Source organism: Mus caroli, chromosome 11 (genome assembly GCF_900094665.2).
Source record: "Mus caroli chromosome 11, CAROLI_EIJ_v1.1, whole genome shotgun sequence".
In the NCBI taxonomy this organism is placed as follows: domain Eukaryota; kingdom Metazoa; phylum Chordata; class Mammalia; order Rodentia; family Muridae; genus Mus; species Mus caroli.
Genome location: NC_034580.1, coordinates 100,437,367 through 100,460,542, shown reverse-complemented (window position 1 = coordinate 100,460,542; position 23,176 = coordinate 100,437,367). Strand labels below are relative to the sequence as shown.

The 23,176-nt window shown below is 43.4% G+C and overlaps 1 protein-coding gene across 5 annotated transcripts in view; it reads left to right on the top strand.

Moving 5' to 3' along the window:
- The first annotated feature begins 16,343 nt into the window (after positions 1 to 16,343).
- The window catches only part of Kansl1 (KAT8 regulatory NSL complex subunit 1), a 129,511-nt gene continuing 122,678 nt past the window's right edge, over positions 16,344 to 23,176 (top strand). The window contains exons 1-2 of one of the 5 annotated variants that reach the window (XM_029483464.1): positions 16,344 to 16,361; positions 18,021 to 18,134. The gene's annotated coding sequence lies outside the window, so the exon portion shown is untranslated. Of the gene's footprint in view, positions 16,362 to 16,928; positions 17,201 to 17,438; positions 18,135 to 23,176 lie in introns of those variants that run through there. The other 4 variants (XM_021176694.2, XM_021176689.2, XM_021176693.2 and 1 more) reach the window with 4 other exon arrangements.

Below are 23,176 nucleotides of genomic sequence, written 5' to 3'. Positions count from 1 at the left end.
CACACACAAGTGCAACCTCATACACATACAAATACAACCTTATAGGTACAACCTCATACACACATAGGCACAAACTAATATACAAATAGGTACAACCTTACAAACAGGTACAACCTCATACTCACAGACACAACCTCAGATACAAAGATACAACATCACACACACAGGTGCAACCTTATACACATGCATGAGCATACACACAACAAAACCTACTGTAGAAAGTAAAAACTGAATTAAAGGGAACCTCACAAAAATAAGGAAATATCCTTTTAAATGGTGATAAAGCTTTTTTAAATTTGTAAAAACATAAATGGTGATAAAGCCTTTTAAATCCCTTAAATTTGTAAAAACAAAACAAAAAATGCATGAGCAAATGTGTACAATAATATTGAAACATTTTTTTAAGTTCCCAAAATTTTTGGGTTTATTATGAATCATTTCTCTCCTTTATTAATAATATACTCTTTCTTATACAATATATCCTGATTACACTTTCCCCTCATTCCTATTTCCTCCTCACATCCCAGTCATCCAGACTCACTCCCTTTCTGTCTCTCATTAGAAAAGAACAGGCTTTTAAGGGATAACAACAAAACATAACAAAATATAATAAGATAAAACTGGCTGGAGAGCCAGGCGTGGTGGGGCATGCCTTTAATCCCAGCACTCAGGAGGCAGAGGCAGGCGGATTTCTGAGTTCAAGGCCAGCTTGGTCTACAGAGTGAGTTCCAGGACAGCCAGGGCTATACAGAGAAACCCTGTCTCAAAAAACCAAAAAAAAAAAAAACCTGGCTGGAGAATGGCTCAGTGGTTAAGGATGCTGCTGCTCTTCCAGAGGTCCTGAGATCAATCCCCAGCAACCACATGGTGGCTCATGATCATCTATAAAGAGATCTGGTGCCCTCTTCTGGTGCGCAGGTGTACATGCAGACATAGTACTTCTACATAATAAAAATACAACGTCTCAAAGTAAGATAAAACAAAAACCACTACAGCAAAATTAGGCAAAGCAAGGGAAAGAGTCCCAACAGAAGGCACAAGAATTAGAGACTCGCTTGTTCACACACTCAGGAGTACCATAAAAATACTAAACTGAGGGGCTGGTGAGATCGCTCAGTGGTTAAGAGCACTGACTGCTCTTCCAGAGGTCCTCAGTTCAAATCCCAGCAACCACATGGTGGCTCACAACCATCTGTAATGGGATCTGATGCCCTCTTCTGGTGTGTCTGAAGATAAAACAGTGTACTCACATACATGAGATAAATAATTCTAGAAAAAAATTACTAAACTGAAAGCTATAATATTCAGAGCACTTGGTCCAGATTTGCGTAGGCCCTGTGCTCGACCCTTCAGTTTTGTTTTGTTTTGTTTAAGATTTGTTTTTATTATTACTCATAAATACATTGTAGCTGTCTTTGGACACACCAGAAGAGAGCATCAGATCTCATTATGGGTGGTTGTGAACCACCATGTGGTTGCTGGGATTTGAACCTAGGACCTTTGTAAGAGTAGTCAGTGCTCTTAACCAATGAGCCATCTTGCCAGCCTGACCCTTCAATTTTTGTATGGAAAAACAAAACAAAACAAAAATGGTGACTAATTGGGAAGAAAATATTTACCAGTATATTAAAGATAAAAGATTACTATTCACCACCCCCCCCAAAAAAAAAAAAGCCGGGCATGGTGGTGCATGCCTTTAATCCCAGCACTCGGGAGGCAGAGGCAGACGGATTTCTGAATTCGAAGCCAGCCTGGTCTACAGAGTGAGTTCCAGGATAGCCAGGACTATACAGAGAAACCCTGTCTTGAAAAACCAAAAAAGAGAAGAAAAAAGAAAAAAAAAAGATTACTATTCTAGTTCATGGTGGCGCATGTCTTTAATCCCAGCACTTGGGTTCTAAAGACTAGCAGATTTTTGTGAGTTTGAGGCTACATAGTGAATTCCAACCCAATCAGAGCTACATAGTGAGACCCTGGATGGATGGATGGATAGATAGATAGATAGATAGATAGATAGATAGATAGAGGGCTGGAGAGACAGCAGTTCTGCCATTAAGAACACTTGCTGCTCTTGCAGAGGACCCAGGTTCTATCCAAGCACCCCATGTCAGCCTACAATGGTCTGTAACTCCAGTACCAGAGAATCTGATGCCCTCTTTTTGCCTTAATGGGCATAAATGAGGCACACACATGCAAACACTCACATATACACATAAAAATAAATCTTTATTAAAGGGGCTGGAGAGAGATGTCTCAGCAGTAAAGAGCACTGGCTGCTCTTCCAGAAAGCCTGAGTTCAATTCCCAGCACCCATTATGGAAGCTCACAACTGACTGTAACCCCTGTCCCAGGGGACCCGACACCCTCACACAGACAGACATGCAATCAATTCACCAATGTACATATAATAAAAATAAAATAAATTTTAAAAATATTTAATAAAAATCCAATATTCTGGAGATAAAAATACAATTAATGGGCTGCACATTCAAATAAATATCAGGTTATTAAATTTTCTACAAAAAAGCCAATTTTGTAAAAAATATTTAAATTTTGAGGAAAGGAGAAAAGAAAAAAAAATCTTTAACAAAATAATTTAAGGTTGTGTGTGTGTGTGTGTGTGTGTGTGTGTTACATATGCCACAAACCTGTGGGTACCTGCAGAGGCCAGAAGAGAATGTCAGATCCCTGGAAGTAGAATTACAGACAGTGGTAGGCTGTCTGACACAGGAGCTAGGAACCAAACCGCAGTCCTCAGGAAGAGCAGCAAATTCACTCAACCACTGAGCCAGCTGCAACTTTAATTTTTTCAGATCCTATTATTAATGACGGTTCTTAAATACTTTAACCTTCCTTATAGCCCACCATCCACCAGAGGTAGTGGAAAAGAAAGGTTGGGGTTGGGTTGGAGTGGCCCTGTTTAGAAAGGTTCTTTGTAGCATCTGTCTTGTCTCAAAATCCGTAGTTCAGTTCATAGGTTAGCAGCAGCAGCTCGATCCACTCACAAACACCTCACAGATACATCAGCAGTCCAGTTCAGTAGAGTCAGGTTAGCAACAGAGGTGACACAACCTAGCAGAGACAGCCAGGCCTCAGCCTCAGCTCAAGTCAGCAGGAGGGACCTAGAGGGACACCAGGAGAATTTCTCAGCTGTGCCTCTCAGGGAAGCAAAGATCAGCAAACCAAACTCGGTCACTCCATGGAGTCCTTGCCTCAGCGCGGGTTTTACCTCAGCACGTGCATCCAATCAGCCCGAGTCCACAGAAACAGCAAGAAACTGCAGCACACCACCGGAAGATTTTTTTTTTGGTGCGTTTCTCTCTATGGTGTCCCGACAAATGCAGTTCAACTATACAGTGTAAAATAGACCAATCCATGTGTGTCATTAGCTAAGAATCCATCACATGTCCTTTCATGTGCTCGCTACAGCAGAACATTCTCCTGTGTTTGCTTCAGAGAAACATTCCTTCACGAGTCTGTCTCAGCCTTTCACGCCTGTGTTCACTTTGGCTAAACGTTACTTCATATGTGTGCTCCAGCAAAACCCCATCCAACTGACTTTCCAAAAACCCTCAGGCTTCCACTTCAGCTGTCTTTCCAGAACTCCCCGAGTTAATTTGCATATATTATGTGTGTGTGGTGTGTGTACGGTTTATATGAGTGTTCAAATGTATGTGGTTCGTGTATGTGTGCGTGTGTGTATGTGTCTGCCTGTCTGTCTGCATATAAAGGCTAAAAGTTGATGTTGGGTGTCTTCCTCAGTTGTTCTCCACTTTACTTTACAGACCGAGCCTGTCATTTGAACCCAGTGCTCACTGGCTAGCTAGCTTACTCTAGACATCCCTTGTCTACCACACCCACCCAGCATGGGCACTGGAGACTTAAACTTCACTCTTCAACACTATGCAGAACTTAACCATCTTTGCAACCGAGAAGCCATCTCTTTAAAATGAGCAAAGGGAGCTAGGTATGGTGGTGCACGCCTTTAATCACAGCACTCAGGAGGCAGAGGCAGAGGATCTCTGTGAGTTTGAGGCCAACCTGATATACAAACCGAGTCCAGGGCAACCAGGGCAGTTACATAGAGAAACCCTGTCTCATAAAACCACACACACACACACACACACAGAGAGAGACAGAGACAGAGACAGAAAGACAGAGAGCAAAAGGCCAGTAGTGGTGGCACACAAATTTAATCCCAGCACTTGGGATGCAGAGGCAGATGATAGAGCAGTTGCCTGGCGTGTACCAAGTTCTGGGCTTAGTCTCCCACACTGTATGTATGAACTGAGTCTGGTGGGTCATGCCTGTAATCCCACCACTCAGGAGGTAGACACAGGAGAATGGAAGTTCAAGGTCACCCTTGGCATCATAATCAGTGAGTTCTTTGATGTTGTTATTCACACATGCTTAATGCCCATGGAACTCAGCAGAGAGCATTGAATCCCCCAAAACTGGAGTTATGAATGGTGGTGAGCCATCCATAGCCTGTGGAAGCCGGGAACCAAACTCAGGTCCTCTGCAAGAACAGTAAACACTCTTAACTGCAGAGCTGTCTCTCCTGCCATGATACATCTTAGCAATAGAAAAACATAAACACACAGTACAGTTTCTGGATACTTTTTATACTTGCAAACATTAGAAATTATACAAATGTCTAGAATTAAGAGATTGATCAGCTAGACTCTAATGCATAGACAATAGGGTATCCTCAGGCTGTGAAAGGAATCAACTATTGTAGTCTAACTTCCAGGAAATGCCATTAATAAAAAGTGAAGTATAAGAACCTGCAAGATGACCCAACAATAAAAGCTCTCAGCACAAGCCTGACAACCTGAGTTTGATTCCCAGAACTATAGGAGTAAATTACCTTCCAAAGTCGTCCTCTGGCCTCCAAATGAATTACAAGAAATTTGTGCATGACACATACACACACACACATATGCACAATACACATGCACACAAACACACACACAAACACACGTGCACGAGCACGCACACAAGCATGCTTGCACACTCATGTAGAAGCCAGAGGTCAACATCTCGTGTCTCTCTCAGTTGGTCCTTATTTTTGAGATAGAATCTCTTCATTGAACCTGAAACTCACTGTTTCAGAATGGATGGCCAAGAAAAGTGTAGGGACCCAGCTGTGTTGACCCCTTTCCCAGCAGGTAGGCTTTTTCTGTGGGCGGGGGCGGGGGAGAGGTCTGAGCTCAAGTCCTGTTTTAGTGGCAAGCATTTTACCCACAGAGCCTCCCCCTATTCCCACTATGTTAGGGTTTCCGTTGCTGTGAAGAGACATCATGTTCAAGGAAACTTTTATAAAGGAAAACATTTAATTGAAACTGGTTTAGTCCAGACAGACATGGTGCTGAGGAGTTATACATCTTGATCCACAGCAGCAGAGGGGAACTGTGCTCCACTCTGGGCAGAGCTTCAGCATAGGAGCCCTCAAAGCCCATCCCTAGAATGACACACTTCCTCCAACAAGGCCATGCCTACTTCAACAAGACCACATCTCCTAAAAGTGCCACTTGAGTGGGCCAAGCAGTCAAAAGTGGGCCATACCTATTCAAATCACTACACCCTCTCTTTTTAAATTTTAATGAATAAAATGAAGCTCAAAGACTGAACTAACGAAGACCAGTGGGTCAGGATCGCTAGCATATATTCGCTGAGGCAGGAAGATCACCATGAGTTGGAGGTTAATATGGCAAGACCTTTCTCCAAAATGAGTGAAACAAAATAAAAACAAAAGTGGTTATAGAGATTGCACGAGCTTCTCTTAAAGAGGACCTGGGTTTGGTTCCTGGTTCCCACATGGTGACTCTCAACCATTTTTAATCCCAGTTTCAAGGACTCCAATGCCCCCACTTCCTACCTCCTCAGGTATGGTAATACACATCCATACCTTCAGGCTAACACTCAGGCTCATAAAAATAAAAATAAGTACATATTTCTATAAAACAAAACAGAAACCAAAAAAGCCATCTTGCCTAGGGGTCCCAAGTTCAGAGCCAATACAAGCATCTGGGGGGAAAATATATCAGATACACACATTTAAAACTCATCACTTTGCCTTTTAGATGCACAGCTGTTATCTAAGGGTTGCCAGATGTTCTGGATTCCGTACCTTGTCACTGACCTGGGAAGCACCTCTCGGTTTGTTAACTTTGGGTATTCCACCTGTCCCAGGCCCTTCATGGTAGCTTTTTGAGTGTAATCTACATGCCTTTGTGCAATGCATTCCACAGAGCAGAAGGTCACACCCACCTGGTGATGGACAGGTCATCCTTCTCTGGCCTTGGGGTTAAGCTGGGGTGAGGGAGACAAATTGAAGTTCTTTCTAGGCCTCATTGCTATGACTGCCTCTATATTTTGTTGCATCAAAAAAAATGGTTTTTTCTCTAAAACAAAATTGTGTGTGTGTGTGTGTGTGTGTGTGTGTAAAAGGCTCCAGGAGAGGATATGGAATCTCCTGGAGTTGGGGTTACAGGTGGTTGTAATCTTCTTCTTCTTCTTCTTCTTCTTCTTCTTCTTCTTCTTCTTCTTCTTCTTCTTCTTCTTCTTCTTCTTCTTCTTCTTCTTCTTCTTCTTCTTCTCCAGAGTGCTGGGATTAAAGGCATGCGCCACCACGCCCGGCTCTGATAACTATATCTTTATTCCCCTTTCTCTTTGTATAAGTTTAAGATTGTTATGGTTTTTTTCAATTACTAGGGGCATTCTTAATTATTATTAATTTAAAGAAAAATATGTCATTTTTAATTTCAGATTTTTTTTTGCAAGGGGCTCTATCTATCAGCAGTGAGTTTCTCCCTGACTTGAATGTGTTGTGGGAGCCCCCAGGCAGCATGGCTACCCAGGCTTTGAGCTGTTGCGGCCTGCCATCTGGGGGTTCAGGCCCACCAACAATCTCAAGCCCGTGTGTTCTGCCATGTTGGATTAGGCTGGTGCCTCTGGCCACTGCCCACTCCATGAAGGTAGTGGGCCCGTAGCAGGATGGGGCTGGAGCCTTTATATTCCTTTCCACGAACCCCGTGCCTGGAGCTCCGCAGCTTGCATGTTCCGGTCTCTGCAGCGGTATTCAGCACCCGTGCAGTCTGGTAGCCACTTGTGCTTAGCTTTAAGACTTTAGCTGTGTGGACACGAATTGGGCTGTTGGGCCCATGACAGGCCAGGCCTAGGCTCTCCTTAGCAGTAGCTTTTCTTTTTTCTTTTTCCTTTTCTTTTCTCGAGACAGGGTTTCTCTGTGTAGCCCTGGCTGTCCTGGAACTCACTCTGTAGACCAGGCTGGCCTCTAACTCAGAAATCCGCCTGCCTCTGCCTCCCAAGTGCTGGGATTAAAGGTGTGCGCCACCACTGCCCGGTGCAGCAGCTTTTCTAAAAGCAGGTCTTTCTTTTAAAAATGTTTTAAAGCGCCTTTTTTTTTTTTCTTTTTAAAGCTGTTTTGTTTTCAGGAAGAATTGGTGTCTCTTTCTGGAAATTTATCTCGGGTTAGTTTAGTTCTATGCCTCAAATGGGGCGCTATTTGTAAAAGTTTGGTCGTTCTTCCTCCCAGCCCTGGGCTCCCCAAAATAAGACTCAGACTCAAAATATATTTACAAATAACCTGGCCAGGTTTATCTCTGACTTGATCATAACCCATTTATTCTAATCTACATTCTGCCACGTGGCTGGCTACCAGTGCTCAGGCACCATGTATCTGTCAAGTCACATCTCCCTGGGCGCATCTCCCAGTGCCTGGCTCTGTCCCAGAATCCTTTCTGCCTCTGGGATGTTGCGCCTCCTATTTCCTGTAAGCCATAGGCTATCAGATTTATTATTGACAGTGTCATGCCCATACAAATATAAGATATTCTCTCTACATATCTCTTTCGAGCTTAAATACCCTCAAAGCTGCTCCATCCACCGAGGTGAAGCACGAACCTCCCATATACAAAAGTACTCTGACAGCTGACCCAGACTTCCCATCCAGACAGAGGTTCTTAGAATGTGACCCTCAGACCCTCCGTGACAGCAGCCTTAGATTGTTGAGAACCAGATCAGAATCTCTAGTAGCAGCTCAGGAGATGGTGCTTAAAAATGGTTTTCAGGATTGGCAATGTAGCTCAATTGTAGAGTCCTTGCTTGCTCCCGTAGCGGGTGTGGGTACAACCCCCAGTACTACAAAAACAACTACAAAAACAGAACTAAAGAGGTGGGCTGGTGAGATGGCTCAGCGGGTAAGAGCATCCAACTGCTCTTCTGACTCACAACCATCCGTAAAGATCTGACTCCCTCTTCTGGAGTGTCTGAAGACAGCTACAGTGTACTTACATAAAATAAATAAATAAATCTTTAAAAAAAAAAAAAAAAAGAACTAAAGAGACAATCGTGGTGTGGGTGCCTACAATTCCAGGATTCAGGAGTTACTTTCATGAGCACCAGATCATGAGAGTTATCTTTCCAGATTAATTTCTTGGTTCCTTTCTTGTTTTTGAATTACATTTATTCACTGTTCTCTCTCTCACTCTCTCTCTCTCTCTCTCTGTGTGTGTGTGTGTGTGTGTGTGTGTGTGTATGTGTGTGTGTGTGTGTGTGTACAGTGCCATCCATGTCAGAGAAAACAATGTTTGTCTACATCCCTAATCCCAGGGAGGCAACAGTGCCAAACACAGAGCTTTGGGGAAAACTGGGCAAAATGTTAAAAAGCAAACAAACAGGCAAACAAACAAACAAACAAACAGCACCAGATGTCACCTCTGAATTTAGATCCAGATCCCATTTTTGTGGTGGAAAGACAACTGGCTTCTGAGTTATTTTACGATCCCTTGCCTTATGCAAATACCAATGAAGCTCCTAAGATGTGGTCTGTATAAGAAGAAAAAGACCTCAAGAAAACAATGAAAAGAACCCAAGGACAGAGTGAAGTTGGCCAAGGGGACTGACTGGAAGAGTCAACAGTGAGACTGGCAAAGGTGAGCTGGAGAGTGAGTGACAGGAGGGGAGCGGAGATACTGGGGTGACCTCACCTGCTCAGTGATGGTCCACTTCCTTTCTGTTTGCTTTTATATCATTTTCCCCCTTTTTTCAACTCTTTAAATTTTTTCACATACATTGCTGTTTTGCCTATGTGCATGTCTGTATGTGCCATGGGGTTGCTGGGAATTGAACTCGAGTCCTTTGGAAGAGCAGCAGTGCTCATAACTGCTGAGCCATCTTTCCAGCCCCACATTTTCCTTTAGAAAATATTTATTTATTTTTATTTTTTATATAAGTGTATGTGCGTGCCTATACGAGTTTTTATACACACCACAGGTATGCAGGTCCCCGCACGCAGGCTAGAGGAACTGGAATTATGGATATTTGTGAGCCATCTGGTGTGAGTGCTGGCAACTGAAATCTGCCCCTTTGCAAGAACAATACATTCGTTTAACTGCTCATCCAGCTTTCAAGCCCAAGATAGTGCAGATTTCTAAAGAGAGGACTAATAAAATTTACACACACATACACAACACAAAACAGAGAAAAGTCATGCTGCACTCTGTTAGAACTCCATGTTCCGTAGCTCTGCTGGTTTGTATGGAAAGCGTGTCTCGCATGCAGGGCTGGCATCTCAGTCCCACAGCTAACACACCTTACGGACACCGTCTGAGTTTGGTCAAACTCCTATCCATTACAGATCTTTCGAGTTCTGTTCCCATGGACTAGACCACCACAAGTCTGTATGGAAGGATGACACTAACTCTCCTATACCTCTGCTAATTTTTTCTTCACTGACCCATCAGATTTAGCATTTAAGGGCATTGGTTGCTTTTGCAGATGACCCGGGTTCAACTCTCTGCACTCACACCACAGCTCATAATATTTTGTTTGTTTCAGGGGACCTGAGACTCTCTTCTTGTCTCCATAGGCACACCTGGTACACAGACATACATGCAGGTAAACCACCCATACACATAAAATAATAAAACACTTCTAAAAATTTAAAAGACTCATCTTTATTTCCTGCCTGTTTGCAGGTCTGTGCATCATGTGCCTGGTGGCTATGGAGGGTAGAGGGGGCTTCAGATCCCCTAGAACTGGAGTTACAGACAGTTGTGAGCTGCTACGTGGGTGCTGGGAACTGAGCCCAGGTCCTTTGCCAGAGCAACCAGTGCTTTCAAGTGCTGAGTATCTCTGGCCCCAAAGCAATTTGGAAGTGGAAATTTACGGGGTCTTTGGAAAGTCAGTTGAATGGTATTTTGCTGGGACAAACACATGAAGGAACGTTTAGCTGAAGCAGACACAGGAGAGAGGATGTTCTGCTAAAGCAAGCACGGTGAAAGGACACATGATGAAGGATTCTTCGCTAATGACACCCATGTATTAATCTGCCTTACAATGTGTAATTGAGCTGCATTTGTCAGGACTCCATAGAGAGAAATGCACCAAAAAACTTCTGGTGGTGTGCTGCACTTTCCTGACACTTCCACGGACTCGGGTTGACTGGCAGAGTGATGTCAGCCGAGACAGGCTCACATGCTGAGGCAAGGCCCTTGTGGAGGCAAGATCCGTGGAGGACATGTGATGTTTGGAGGGATATAAATATGACTTAATGGGCAGTGAAGGAGGCCGAGCTAGGCTTGCTGGTACAGCTAGCTGGGCAATACTGTTGGTCTCAAGTCTTCTTTGATTTTTGCTTCCCTGAGAGAGGCATATACCTGGTCCATTGTTCTGTAGGGATTTTAATTTTTTTTTTTGTTTGTTTGTTTGTTTGTTTTTTGAGACAGGGTTTCTCTGTATAGCCCTGGCTGTCCTGGAACTCACTTTGTAGACCAGGCTGGCCTTGAACTCAGAAATCCTCCTGCTTCTGCCTCCCGAGTGCTGGGATTAAAGGCGTGTGCCACCACTGCCCGGCGGGATTTTAAATTTTTTAAAAATTATTTTTAATGTTAAACATAACACATAAATGTATGACTTGTTTGTATGTTTCTTTTTAATTAAAATTTTCTGGGGTAGGGGAAGTGAGAAGACAGGGTTTCTCCTTGTCTCCCTGGATGTCCTTGAACTCTCAGAGATCTGTCTGCCTCTGCTTCCCCAGTTCTGGGATTAAGGTTTGTGGCCACCACTGCCCAACTTAATTAAAATGTTTATTTATCAATGCTGTGCCTCCTTGGCCCACTGTGGAGGTGGAGACAACTTTTTGAGTTGGATTTCTCCTGGCACCCTCAAGTGGACTCTAGGGCTTGAACTCAGGTTGCCAGGCTTACAGTTCCTGAAGGTTTTCCACTGACCTCCACACAAGTGCTATGGCCCACACTGGTACACACAGTAATGATAAAACAAACAAACAAACAAACAAATAAACAAGCAAACAGGGGCTGGAGAGATGGCTCAGTGGTTAAGAGCACTGACTGCTCTTCCAGAGGTCCTGAGTTCAATTCCCAGCAACCACATGGTGGCTCACAACCATGGGATCTGACGCCCTCTTCTGGTGTGTCTGAAGAGAGCAATGGTGTACTCACATACATAAAATAAATAATAAAATAAATCTTAAGAAAAAGAAAGAAAAAAAGAAAACAACCCAACCAAACCACAATTTAAAGCTGGGCGCCAGGGAAGTTGCTGGAGGGAGGTCACTAGGACTTAAGCCAGCTTGGGCTGTGTAATGAATTCCTAACTAACCTAAATTACATATGAAGAGCCTGTCTCAAAATAAACAAACAACAACAAATCTCAAACCCAAACAAACAACCCCCCAGACAATAACCAAATGCCAAAATCAACCAACCAAGTCAAACGAAACCAAACCAAACGAGAAGCCCAACAAATCCCACAGTTTAAGCACACCATGGTCAGACAGCCGGGATATTTCCAGTTGGAGGCTGTGGCGCACACTGCTCCTGTGAGTATTCTTGTAGGCAACACTGCTAATATGATTCTACATTTTCTGTAAAGCTAATAGTGGGGCTGCTGGGCCCCAAGTATGGGCATCTTCAGTTTCACGAGATGATATCACAGTCTTTTCTAAGGGGGCCGTTTCAGCAGCCACAGGGGCTGGTGGTCTTTAGTCATTTAGCATTGACTTTATTTAGTCATTTAGCGCTGCCTTTGGGAATTAATCTCTCTTAATTAGAGCAACCTCCCCTTCCCACTGAGTGAGTTTGCAAGGTTTTGAAAAAGACACTGGTGTTCCTTCCCAGAGGAATGGGAAAACATAATTGGAAAAAATGGAATCGTCTAACACTGAAATATTTAAGTGAGAAACAAGAGTTAAGGTAAACTTTATCATCATCATCAATCATTCTTATTATTAATTAAACTTGCTGTCTTCCATATCATTAATACAGATAATCAGCACAGAATTCTCATGGACTGGCCTGGAATAGAAGGTGCCCAAAAATATGGTAAAATGATATTTAAGCATTTAGTACATTGTCTATATCAGGCTTTTTTTTTTTTTTTTCCTTTCTACACTAGAGAGGAGATGTGGGACCTCACGCTTACTAGTGAAACGCAGTACTACAAACTAAATAATCTATATCTTTGGGATTTTAAAACCCCACTGCAAGCAGGGCAGTGGTGGCGCACGCCTTAATCCCAGCTCTGGGGAGGCGAAGGCAGGAAGATCTCTGTGAGTTTGAGGCCAAGCTGGTCTACAGAGTGGGTTCCAGGATAGCCAGGGCTACGCAGAGAAACTCTATCTTGAAAAAATAAAATCAACAAAGAAACAACAACAATTACAAAAACCCAAACCAAAAATACTCAAACCTATTACATGTATTACACAACTTAATCCTCATAATAGCCCTAGCAGGAAGGCATCATCATCATCATCATCATCATCATCGATCTTTCCATTTCTGGACGAGGTTCTCCATGCTTGCCTGGAGTTTTCAGTGTAGATGAGGATGACTTCCTTCCTCCACCTCCCTGTACAGAGATTATATAGACCAATGTCACTATCCCTGGCTCTTTTTTTTTTTTTTTCTTCGAGACAGGGTTTCTCTGTGTAGCCCTGGCTGTCCTGGAACTCACTTTGTAGACCAGGCTGGCCTCAAACTCAGAAATCTGCCTGCCTCTGCCTCCCGAGTGCTGGGATTAAAGGCGTGCGCCACCACGTCCAGCTTCCCTGGCTCTTCTTATGTGGAATTTCTGACAGAGTTTCACTCTGGAGTCCATTCTAGCCTGAAACTCCCTAGGAGTCTACTAGACTCATCTTAAATTTGGAGTTATCCTTCTGTCTCCAGAGTGCTAAGATTACAAATTTGAATCACAATACCTGATTTAGAAGCAAGCAATCGAGTAAGTGAGCACATATGTATGTATGTATGCATGTATATATGTATGTTTGTATGTATGCACCTGTGTGGATGTGTTAGTTCCGGGGATTGAACCTAAATATGCTAGGCAACCCAGTACTAACCCAGTAAATTAAAACAAAAAGATTTATTTAATTTTATTTTGTGTGTATGAGTTTGTGCCTACATGTAGGCATGTGCATCCCTGTGGCAGTCAGGTGAAGGCATCCGGTCCCCTGGAACTGAGTTACAGACAGTTGTGAGCCACCACGTAGGTGCTGGAGATCGAACCCAGGTCCTCTGCAAGAGCAGCTGCTGCTCTAAACTACAGAGCCACACCTCTCTATCCCCTGCTCTGTCCTACTTTTAGCCAGAAACCAGGCCGCTACAGAGAAGGCGATCTAAGCAGAATTAGCCAACGGAGGAAATACTGAGAGAGAACTTTTCACTTTTATTTAAAAATTATTTCAGACATGAATTGTATTCCTATCCTTTCCATCCCTCTGTCTAATTCCTTCTGTGTCCCTTCTTCTTCCTCTTGGATTCACAGCTCCCTCTTTAATTAAAAGGCAGGATCAAGAATAAGGTAAGATAAAGACAGGTCTTGCTATGTAGCCCAAGGTAGTCTACAGCTGGGATCTTCCTGTGTCAGCCTCTCAAGTGCAGGGATGTCGACACCACCATACCTGGCTCAGGTTATTGTTACTCTTAGGAATTAATGACGTCCCATCCAAGCCTCTATTTCCTCCTGATTATAGAGCTGCGACATGCCTCAGGTGTCCTCTCCCCCTTTGTCCTTGGGCATGCTCAGAACGCTCCCACTGAACCGTTCCCTCAGCCCTTTCTTTTTCTTTGAAGAAAGACAAGACGCATATATATATCCCTTCTTCACCTCTCATCTGTTAACCGTGTTTCTTTGTGTGGCAGGGATGTCAGACATCTACTGGTGTGAGTGTGAACCAGAAAGCATCTTTTGGCAGGGGAGAGGAGATGGAGGAGGAGGAGCCATAGTGTGTGGATGGTGGGGAGCGTGATTTCTCTATGTTAGGTTTTTGTGTTTTGTTTTTGGTGTGTGTGTGTGTGTTAGTCTGTGGTCCACAGAGGAGTAGGAATTCCATGAAGTTTTCTCTAATGCAAGAGATTATGTACATTCCCTCCAACTGTGATTGGAGACAACAAACCTTAGTAGTTTTAGCAGAACCCATGCTCTGTCATCTAATATATTATAATTTCACATTGTATGACAGTGTGAAATTGTTTCAGATTTTTCTCTTTAAAAATGACTCAACTATAAAAGTTAAAGGGACCATTCAACTAATTATTACTTGATTATTTAAAAGCACCTATATTGCTATATATACTTTTTAGAAATATTTTTATTTAGAAATAATTTTTTAAAACGTGGTTCTTTTTCTAACAGCTTTCTGGGTTCTTGATTAATGGCCATTAATGACAATGCTTCTCCTAAAACTATATTTTAGGGGCTGGAGAGATAGTTTGGCAGTTTTTGCACTTGCCGGTTCTTGCATGGGACAGAAGTTTGGTTTCCAGCACCCACACAGTGGCTCCAGCAGTTATAATTCTACTTACTTCAGGGCTCGGTACACGGTGTGATTTACATACATTCAGGCAGACCACTCACACACATAAAAATAAACATCTTAAAAATAAACTATGTTTTAGTATAAACAGTGTTCTTTGGGTTTCTCTGTAGCCCAGACGAGCCTCTGGAGTCAACCTGGTCTGCTTCCTCTTGCTACCTAGATGCGTTTGATATGATGAAACAAAGTTCTGGGAAAGAGCGTCCTATGTGTCGCTAAGACTGGAAAAGTTAAGATTTCTGATTTATGGGTATTTTCTTTTTAGTTCTGTCACATGTCTACCATGGCCCAAAGACAGTCCTTTAAGTGTAGCCTCAAGACCTAAGGCTCTCACATAATTTTGGTATTCTGTTTTGCAACAGACCCTTGCTCCTCTGCCTTCATGCTGTTTTTCCATTATTTTAGCTGGTTTTTGTTTGTTTTTCTGTTTTTTGTTTTTTGGTTTTTTTTCGACTTGAGAAAGTCGATCGTTTAGTACGTTGACTCCTCATCTGAGAATTCTTTAGTCTCCCCTGTGTTTCAGAATTCCTCAGGAACACAAACACTTATTACTGAACTTAACAAATTAAAAGGCAAGAGTCTCCAGTATATGTGGACGTTGTCCTGTTTTTCTTGGATAACCATTTCGTTTCTGATTTTGCGACTTTAAAAAAATTTTTTTTAAAAAAAATAGTCTCTTTGTAGTCCAGGCTGGCTCTTGAACTTAATAATTTTCTACATTAGTCTCTTGTGCTAGAATCACAAGCGTATGACACCATGCTCTGCTAATTAATATTATTTTAGGTGGAATGTTTATGGGTGGCACGAAAATCAGTATCTACAAAGGATGTGCCTGAGATACTATGTCTTCCTCCTCCTTGATCTGCTGAGAACTCCATGTCGTCCGTCCCAGGAGGCAACCACTGTTCCCACCTCTGAGAGGGATTTTTGACTCAAGCTTTCTCTCAATTCCTTCCTGGTCTGTGAGATGTGTGGCCTTTCCAGGCCCTCAGGACCTCGGGTCTGGTTGACTTTAAAAATAACCATTTAGATATGTGTATATTTTATGTACATATACAAAATCTTTCCCTATGGCCTTCCGGGCCGGGTTCTCATCACATCGCTTCCTGGATGAAGAACCTGGAAGGGTGAGGTGAGGGGCAGGGGTTGGGGGTGACAGTGAAGAGGACCTGAGGGACTGAGGCCAGGGGATGAGTGGTGAACTGCTGTGAAGCACTGTAGGGATTCCTAGTCTTATTTCTCCCACTAGGCCCCCTTCCAGCTCGGTCCAGCCCAAGCCTCTCCTTTCCTAGGGCCGAGACAGAGACAGAGAGATACAGAGACAGAGACGCCGAGGCACCAGCATCTCTCACCCCCCCTCCCCATCCCGCCCCACAGCCCTGACGGACGTCCACTCGCAGCCAATGGTACTCGCGAATTGCCCTCGGCGGGCCAATGGGAGACAGAGGAGGGCGGAAGCTTGCCCGCCCCCCACTCTAGGCTTGGTTGAGCCGTGCAGGTAGGTCTGGGGCCGGGGGAGCTGCCGTTGGCACTGCTGCCCCGGGGGGTGGGGGCGCGGCGGGTCGGGGTGATGGTGGCGCTGAGTGGCGCGTCTCGGCCCGAGGACGCCGCGGGGGACGCCGCCGCGGGGCGGCAGGAGGTTGAGGGGTCGCGGGAGCGGGCGCCGCCGAGGGCCCTGAAGGCGGCCGGTCTGAGGACGCGGGGACGCGTGTGGGGCGCGGGGACCCCCGGCCGGCGCCCACCCTCAAGGCCTCGGCCTCGGGCCGTGGGCCGCGGCGTGCCGGGCGACGGGTGGCCATAGGGCCTGGGGAGGGGGGGCGCAGAGCGGAGCCCGGGGGCGCCAGGCCGAGCGAGGTGGGACGGACCGTGGAGGGCAGGACGGGAAGCGGCATCCCGTGGGCCGCCCCCTCCTGAGGCGAGTCGGTCAACGGCCACGGGCTCCGGGCCGCGAGCTCCGGCCACGGCCGCCCCCTCCTAACAATGGGGACCGGGCCGGAGGAGTCGTGGGCCGCGGGGGGTGGGGAGGGCTCCGGGACGAGGGTCCGAGGCGGGGGAGGGGCGCGGACTCGAGCTCGCTGGGATATGGGCCCCGCGGTCCTGTAGAGCTGGGGGTCGCGTCGCTGGGTGGGATGGGGGGACGCCCAGGCTTGCCTCAGAGTCGGGTCAAGAGTCAAACTCCTCCCGTCCCCACCCCCCAAAATCCAATGAGCGCTAGGCAAAGTGATGCCAAGTGTCCCTAACCGAAGTGACAAACGTGGAGACAGCAAACCCACACTCAGAGCTTTATTTTTAAAACGGGGATGTCGACTCTGATTTTAAGAAATTATTTTTAAAGAGGTGAGTGTGTTATTTTTGTGTTACTACTCGGGCAAGCCTCCATTTTAAGCGAAGCAGTAACTGGTTAAGCTGGAATTTTCATTCAGGCCTAGGACATAAGGATCCTACAAGGGGTCATTTAGTCCATCCTTTTGAGTCCTTGCAACTTAACACCCTCCATCTTCAAAATTAATCCCTCTGGTCTGCTTTTAAAAAATCTCTGGAAAAGAAGGGTCTTTTCTTTTTGCTTGTAGTACTTCAGTGAAGAATAGATGTTGATTTTTTAATGTGGTATTAACTCTGAAACAATTTTAAGAAAAGTTAAAACATTGGAATTGTTAGAGAGGTTTTTTAGTTTACTAAATGAAATACTGGTACATCTTTTTAGGTCGTTAATCATTTTCAGTAGTGTTTATGAAACACTCTGGTAGTAATGTCTTCTTTCCTCTGCGATTTTAGTTTTCTGAATCTTTGATGAGTGATTTTCAGTTATTTAAAATTTATGTTTTACATAAATACATTTCTACACACATATAGAGATACACATGTGCCCTTTAAAAAGGGAATTTTATATTGTACCTTTTTGGGGGGTAGGGTTTGAGACCATCTCAATAAGTAGCTCTTACATGGCCCAGAAGTCACTGTGTATACCAGGCTGGTGTTGAACTCCTAGATAATTGCCTGCCTCAGCCTCCTCTGAGTGCTAGGATTACAGCGCACCACGCCCAGCACTTGTGCACTCTTTAGGCAACTAGTATTGAGCATCCTTCCCAGACAGAGTAAGCTATTTACAATCTTCTATACTATTTTCCATCTAAGTGAAAAAATTCTTCCTTTTCAGATCTCCCTACTTCCTTATCCGTGGGAACTGGGGAATACTTAGTCTCCTCCTGCTTATTTCTGAGTTGTCTGAACTACTCCTGACACTATGTACTCTATCTGGATGCCTCTTAAGGTAAGATATATTTGCTTTCTGTTATTTTGTTATTTCATATACATATTTTAGAATCAAGAATATTTGTTTTTTGAGTCAGGGCTTCAGAGTCCAAGCTGCCCTGGAACTTTTTAGGTTGCTGAGCATGGCCTTAGCTTCATGAATTTGCTGCCTCTACATTCCAAATGCTAGGATTATAGGTGTTTGCCACCATGTCTAGATCTATCTAGAATGTTCTTGAACTTGCTGCTCTTCCATTATCTTACTCATCCTCAGAACTATTAGCTTCTTAGGATTTGTGTTTGTGTTATTGCTGTTGTATTGTTGCTATTCAGATATTAATGAAGTTCTTAAATTAGCTCTCATTATAAGGATGAGTTCGACTTTTTACTTTATTATAGCTTACATACTTGTAAAATGCTGTTCTAAACCTGGTAGATATGTTGGCAATTCAGACTTTGAGGTCCATTTTCAAACAGGTACTTTAGGGTCATATGAACTTGGGTGTGTCCCACTTTTGCAAATCAGTAGCTGATTCATGTGTTACAAAAGATGTGTCATTAACCATTTGTTTACTCCTATGTTTCATATAGTATATTAAGGTTCATGTGTACAAGTCTTCAAATGTCCCGCTGTTCTGAGGGCCAGTGCTCAGTTCTTATACTATTTGTTTTCAACAGGTGGCCATTGTGCTCATTCCTTTCACAGGGTGCACTTCATTTGGGCACTGTGGACATGTGACCATTTGATAAAAATGATAGATGTTCTTCAAGTCTCTTGTGGCTCTTTCTGTTCAGAGATGGCTAAATACCTCTCCAGTAGGACTGAGCAGAGGACGGAGCTGTGAAAAGTGAGGAGGTGAGAGGAAGGACAAGACATGATCAATAGTGAAGTCTGTCAGCCTCGCCTTCCTTGGTAGTTAGATAATGGAGTGGCTAAGACTGTGTTGTGATTCCAGCATAGCATAGTGGGTGAACAGAATAGTGAAGTCTGTGTAACCTAACTATTTGGACTTTTGGGAAGTCTTTAGGTAATGTAGACTGAATCTTATCTTCATTATGTTCTGGCTGCTGTTGTTGGACAGTGGGTGCTTATATTAATATGAAGGGGTCCAAAATGACACATTTTTTTCCCAGCCTTTCCCCCATAGTACTGTTTGGAAGGGTTGGATGAAGAACACAGCCAGAAGTTCTGAGTGCCTAGGAACTGGAGGACCTTGGATAGTTGTGTTTCCACTTCTTTTTTTTTTTTTTTTTTTAAATTAGGTATTTTCCTCATTTACATTTCCAATGCTATCCCAAAAGTCCCCCATACCCTCCCCCCCACTCCCCTACCCACCCACTCCCACTTTTTGGCCCTGGCGTTCCCCTGTACTGGGGCATATAAAGTTTGCAAGTCCAATGGGCCTCTCTTTCCAGTGATGGCCGACTAGGCCATCTTTTGATACATATGCAGCTAGAGACACGAGCTACGGGGTTCTGGTTAGTTCATAATGTTGTTCCCCCTATAGGGTTGCAGTTCCCTTAGTTCCTTGGGTACTTTCTCTAGCTTTTTTTCTAGCTTTCTCTAGAGTTCAGAGCATCACCTTTTTTGCCTGTATGACATTTGAGTCACCTCATCATTCTCTTTACCTTCTATCTTCCAAGCTTCTTGTAAATGTAGATCTTATGAATGATTATGTCCTTTTTTTCCCTGTGGCTTTCAGCTTTTGAGGTATACTTTGGTTACTTTAGCCAAGCGCGGATGCTCTGATCTCTGCCGGGCTCCAGTTGTTTACACTCAGTAGCTTCCTTAGTGTACTCTGTACCTGCCCTCTGGGCCTTCACACAGGCCGTTATCTTTTTTAAAGGGCCTTTACTATCTTCTGGCAACTTATTCCTCTTCCCTTTATCTTTAATGTTTGTATGTGTCTGTGTGAATGGAGCCCAGAAGAAGGCATCAGGTCCTTTGAAGAGCTGGAGTGAGCTCTATGAGATGTGCATAGTGGGTGTTAACTAAATGGATCTCTGGAAGAACAAAAATTGTTCTTAACCACTGAGCCATCTCTCTAGCTGTCTTTTCTTTCTTTCTTTCTTTCTTTCTTTCTTTCTTTCTTTCTTTCTTTCTTTCTTTCTAGATGTTTATTTATTGTTATACATAAGTACACTGTAGCTGTCTTCAGACACCAAAAGAGGGCGTCAGATCACATTATGGGTGGTTGTGAGCCACCATGTGGTTGCTGGGATTTGAACTCAGGACCTTTGGAAGAGCAGTCAGTGCTCTTTATCCACTGAGCCATCTCACCAGCCCTATCTTCTATTTCTTAGTAACATTTATCACCATAATATTAACAGCAACAGAAACTACCACTGGATGTATCCTGTGGACCTCTGGTCCTCAGTGTGTGTGTTGCCTGTAGTGCTTGCTCTGGGTGTTCAAGCCTAGGACATCTAATATTGAGTGGCCACTAGTTTGCTTCTCTTGCACTTTGTGAAGCCCCTAAGTTTTCTGGGGTCAAAGGCTGTTTCTTGTTATTTTATTTTATCTTATTTTTATTTTTAAAATTTTCATTTCTTATATTTAGTATTTGGAATGTGTTTAAAATGGATTGCCTGAGGACATTGCCAGACTTAGAACTGAACTCTTTATAGTGTTTGAGACAGTCTTACTCGGTAGCCCAATGTTGGCTTGATTTCACTCTGTAGCTCATCTGGTCCCTTAATTTGTGGTGATCCTCTCACTTCAGTCTCCCAAAACACAACGAAATCTGCATCTTTAGGAGAGTATCAGTGGAAAAGCTGAATTGTTATATCTATTTGCCAGTCTTAGTCTTACTCTTGGGAAGTAAACAGAGTCTGGTTTGATAAGTTGTAAGCAGGCTTGGAATGAGGGGAGGCAGTAGTCATAGTTACATTCCTGTGGTGCTGAGGACCAAACCAAGGACCTAATTTGTATTAGGGAAGCACTCCACCCCTCTCCTTTATATTTTTCTCCCCTTTTGAACCTATGACCTCATTATGCTGGTATACACTCCATCTTTGAGTTATATCTTAACCTCTCCTTATTTATTTGCTTTTGATGACAATTCAGTCAATTTCAAAAGGTAACCAGAATGGTTTCATATTATTAAAATAGAGAGACATTAAAAATGTGGACCTGAAATGTACCAGCCAAGCAATGTATTTAGTAGGGAACTGCTACATTTGTTCTTTCATAGTAATGAGTGATTTTTTTCCCTTCTTTTTTCTAGAACATGTTAAGTATAAGTTGAGAAATAGCTTTCTCTTATCTGTGTATATGTTGTTTGTAGCAATAGTTGTATCCAATTTATCTACCTCTTGATTATGGCTATATTTGACCAGCAGGGGGAGCCAAAGTTGCTTATGTGGCTTTATCACAACTGATTTTTTTCAAGAGAAAAAAAGCTTTATTGACAAGAACATAATGCAAGTTCACAAAAAAGAAAATATAAACACATGAAAAGCGTTTTCATTTTGATAAACTAATCAAAGGTATGCAAAGTTAATGATTTCACTTATTAAATTGCCAAATGAACTGTCATAGGCTGGCCTTAAACTCAAATTAGTCTGTCTCTGCCTCCCCAGTGCTGGTCTAAAGGTGTGTGCCACTACAACCTGGCAAGAGTAAGTATTTTTAATGTCTTAAATACGTGGGTAGTGAAAAAACTCAGGCTGCAGAACTACTATATTGTTGTAGACCTTTGGTGCTGTGAATTGAATACAGGGATATTTATTTACTTTTAAGGATTTATTTTTATTTATATATGTCATATGTGTACAGTGTCCAAGGAGGGCAGAAGAGGGCATTGACTGCTGAAACTGAATAGGTGGTGGTAAGCCACTTGAAGAGGGTGCTTAGAACTTAACTTCAGTCCTTTGGAAAAGCAGCAAACACTGTTAACTGATTGATTAGCCATCCCTCCACACTATATCGACCATACTGGCCTTGAACTCACAGAGATGTGTTTGCGTTTGCCTTCCAAGTCCTGAGATTAAAGGCATGCTCTACCACTCCCTGCTGAAATTAATTAATTAATCAATTAGAGATACAGTCTTACTACGTAGCTTTGGCTATTCTGGAAGTCACAGAAATCTACCTGTCTCTACCTTGTGAGTGTTTGAAATTGAAGGCATGAGCTAACAGACCTGGCTGAAATTTGGTTTCTTTTTGAAGATTAAAGCAATATTTTAGGCGTGTTTATTTTTCTTGAGTATGAATCTTTTGCTTGCTTGTAAGTATATGACCACCATACTGAGTGCCCCAGAGGTCAGCAGAAGGTGTTGGATCCCCAGAAACTAGAGTTACAGATAGTTGTGGGGTACTGGGTGGATGCTGGGTCCCCTGCAAGCATAAGCGCAACTTCTTAACTGCTGAAACGTCTATCTCTTGAATATTGTTTAGATTCTTTTCTTGAGACAATTTCATACTATGTGGCCTTGGACTGCTTAGAACTCTGAATAAACTAGGTAGGGCTTGATGATTTTGCTTGTGGCGGCGCCCTGCCCCCCAAGTGCTGGGATTACAGCTGTTCATCTTCATGTTTGCTTTTTTGAGAATTTTTTTTTTTTAAAGATTTATTTATTTATTACATGTAAGTACACTGTAGCTGTCTTCAGACACTCCCGAAGAGGGCGCCAGATCTTGTTACGGATGGTTGTGAGCCACCATGTGGTTGCTGGGATTAGAACTCTGGACCTTCAGAAGAGCAGTCGGGTGCTCTTACCCACTGAGCCATTTCACCAGCCCCAAGAATTTTTTTAATGCCTTGAGAATTTAAGGATTCCAGAGCTTGAGAATTCTATAGCTACATAAGAAATTCTAAGTATGAAATAGAAGAATATGTATTTCTTATACATATGTGATGGTTTGTATATTCTTGGCCCAGGGAGTGGCACTATTAGGTGGTATAGCCTTGTTGGAGTAGGTGTGTTACTGTGGGCATGGGCTTTAAGACCCTCATCCTAGAGCCGGGCGTGGTGGCGCACGCCTTTAATCCCAGCACTCGGGAGGCAGAGGCAGGCGGATTTCTGAGTTCGAGGCCAGCCTGGTCTACAAAGTGAGTT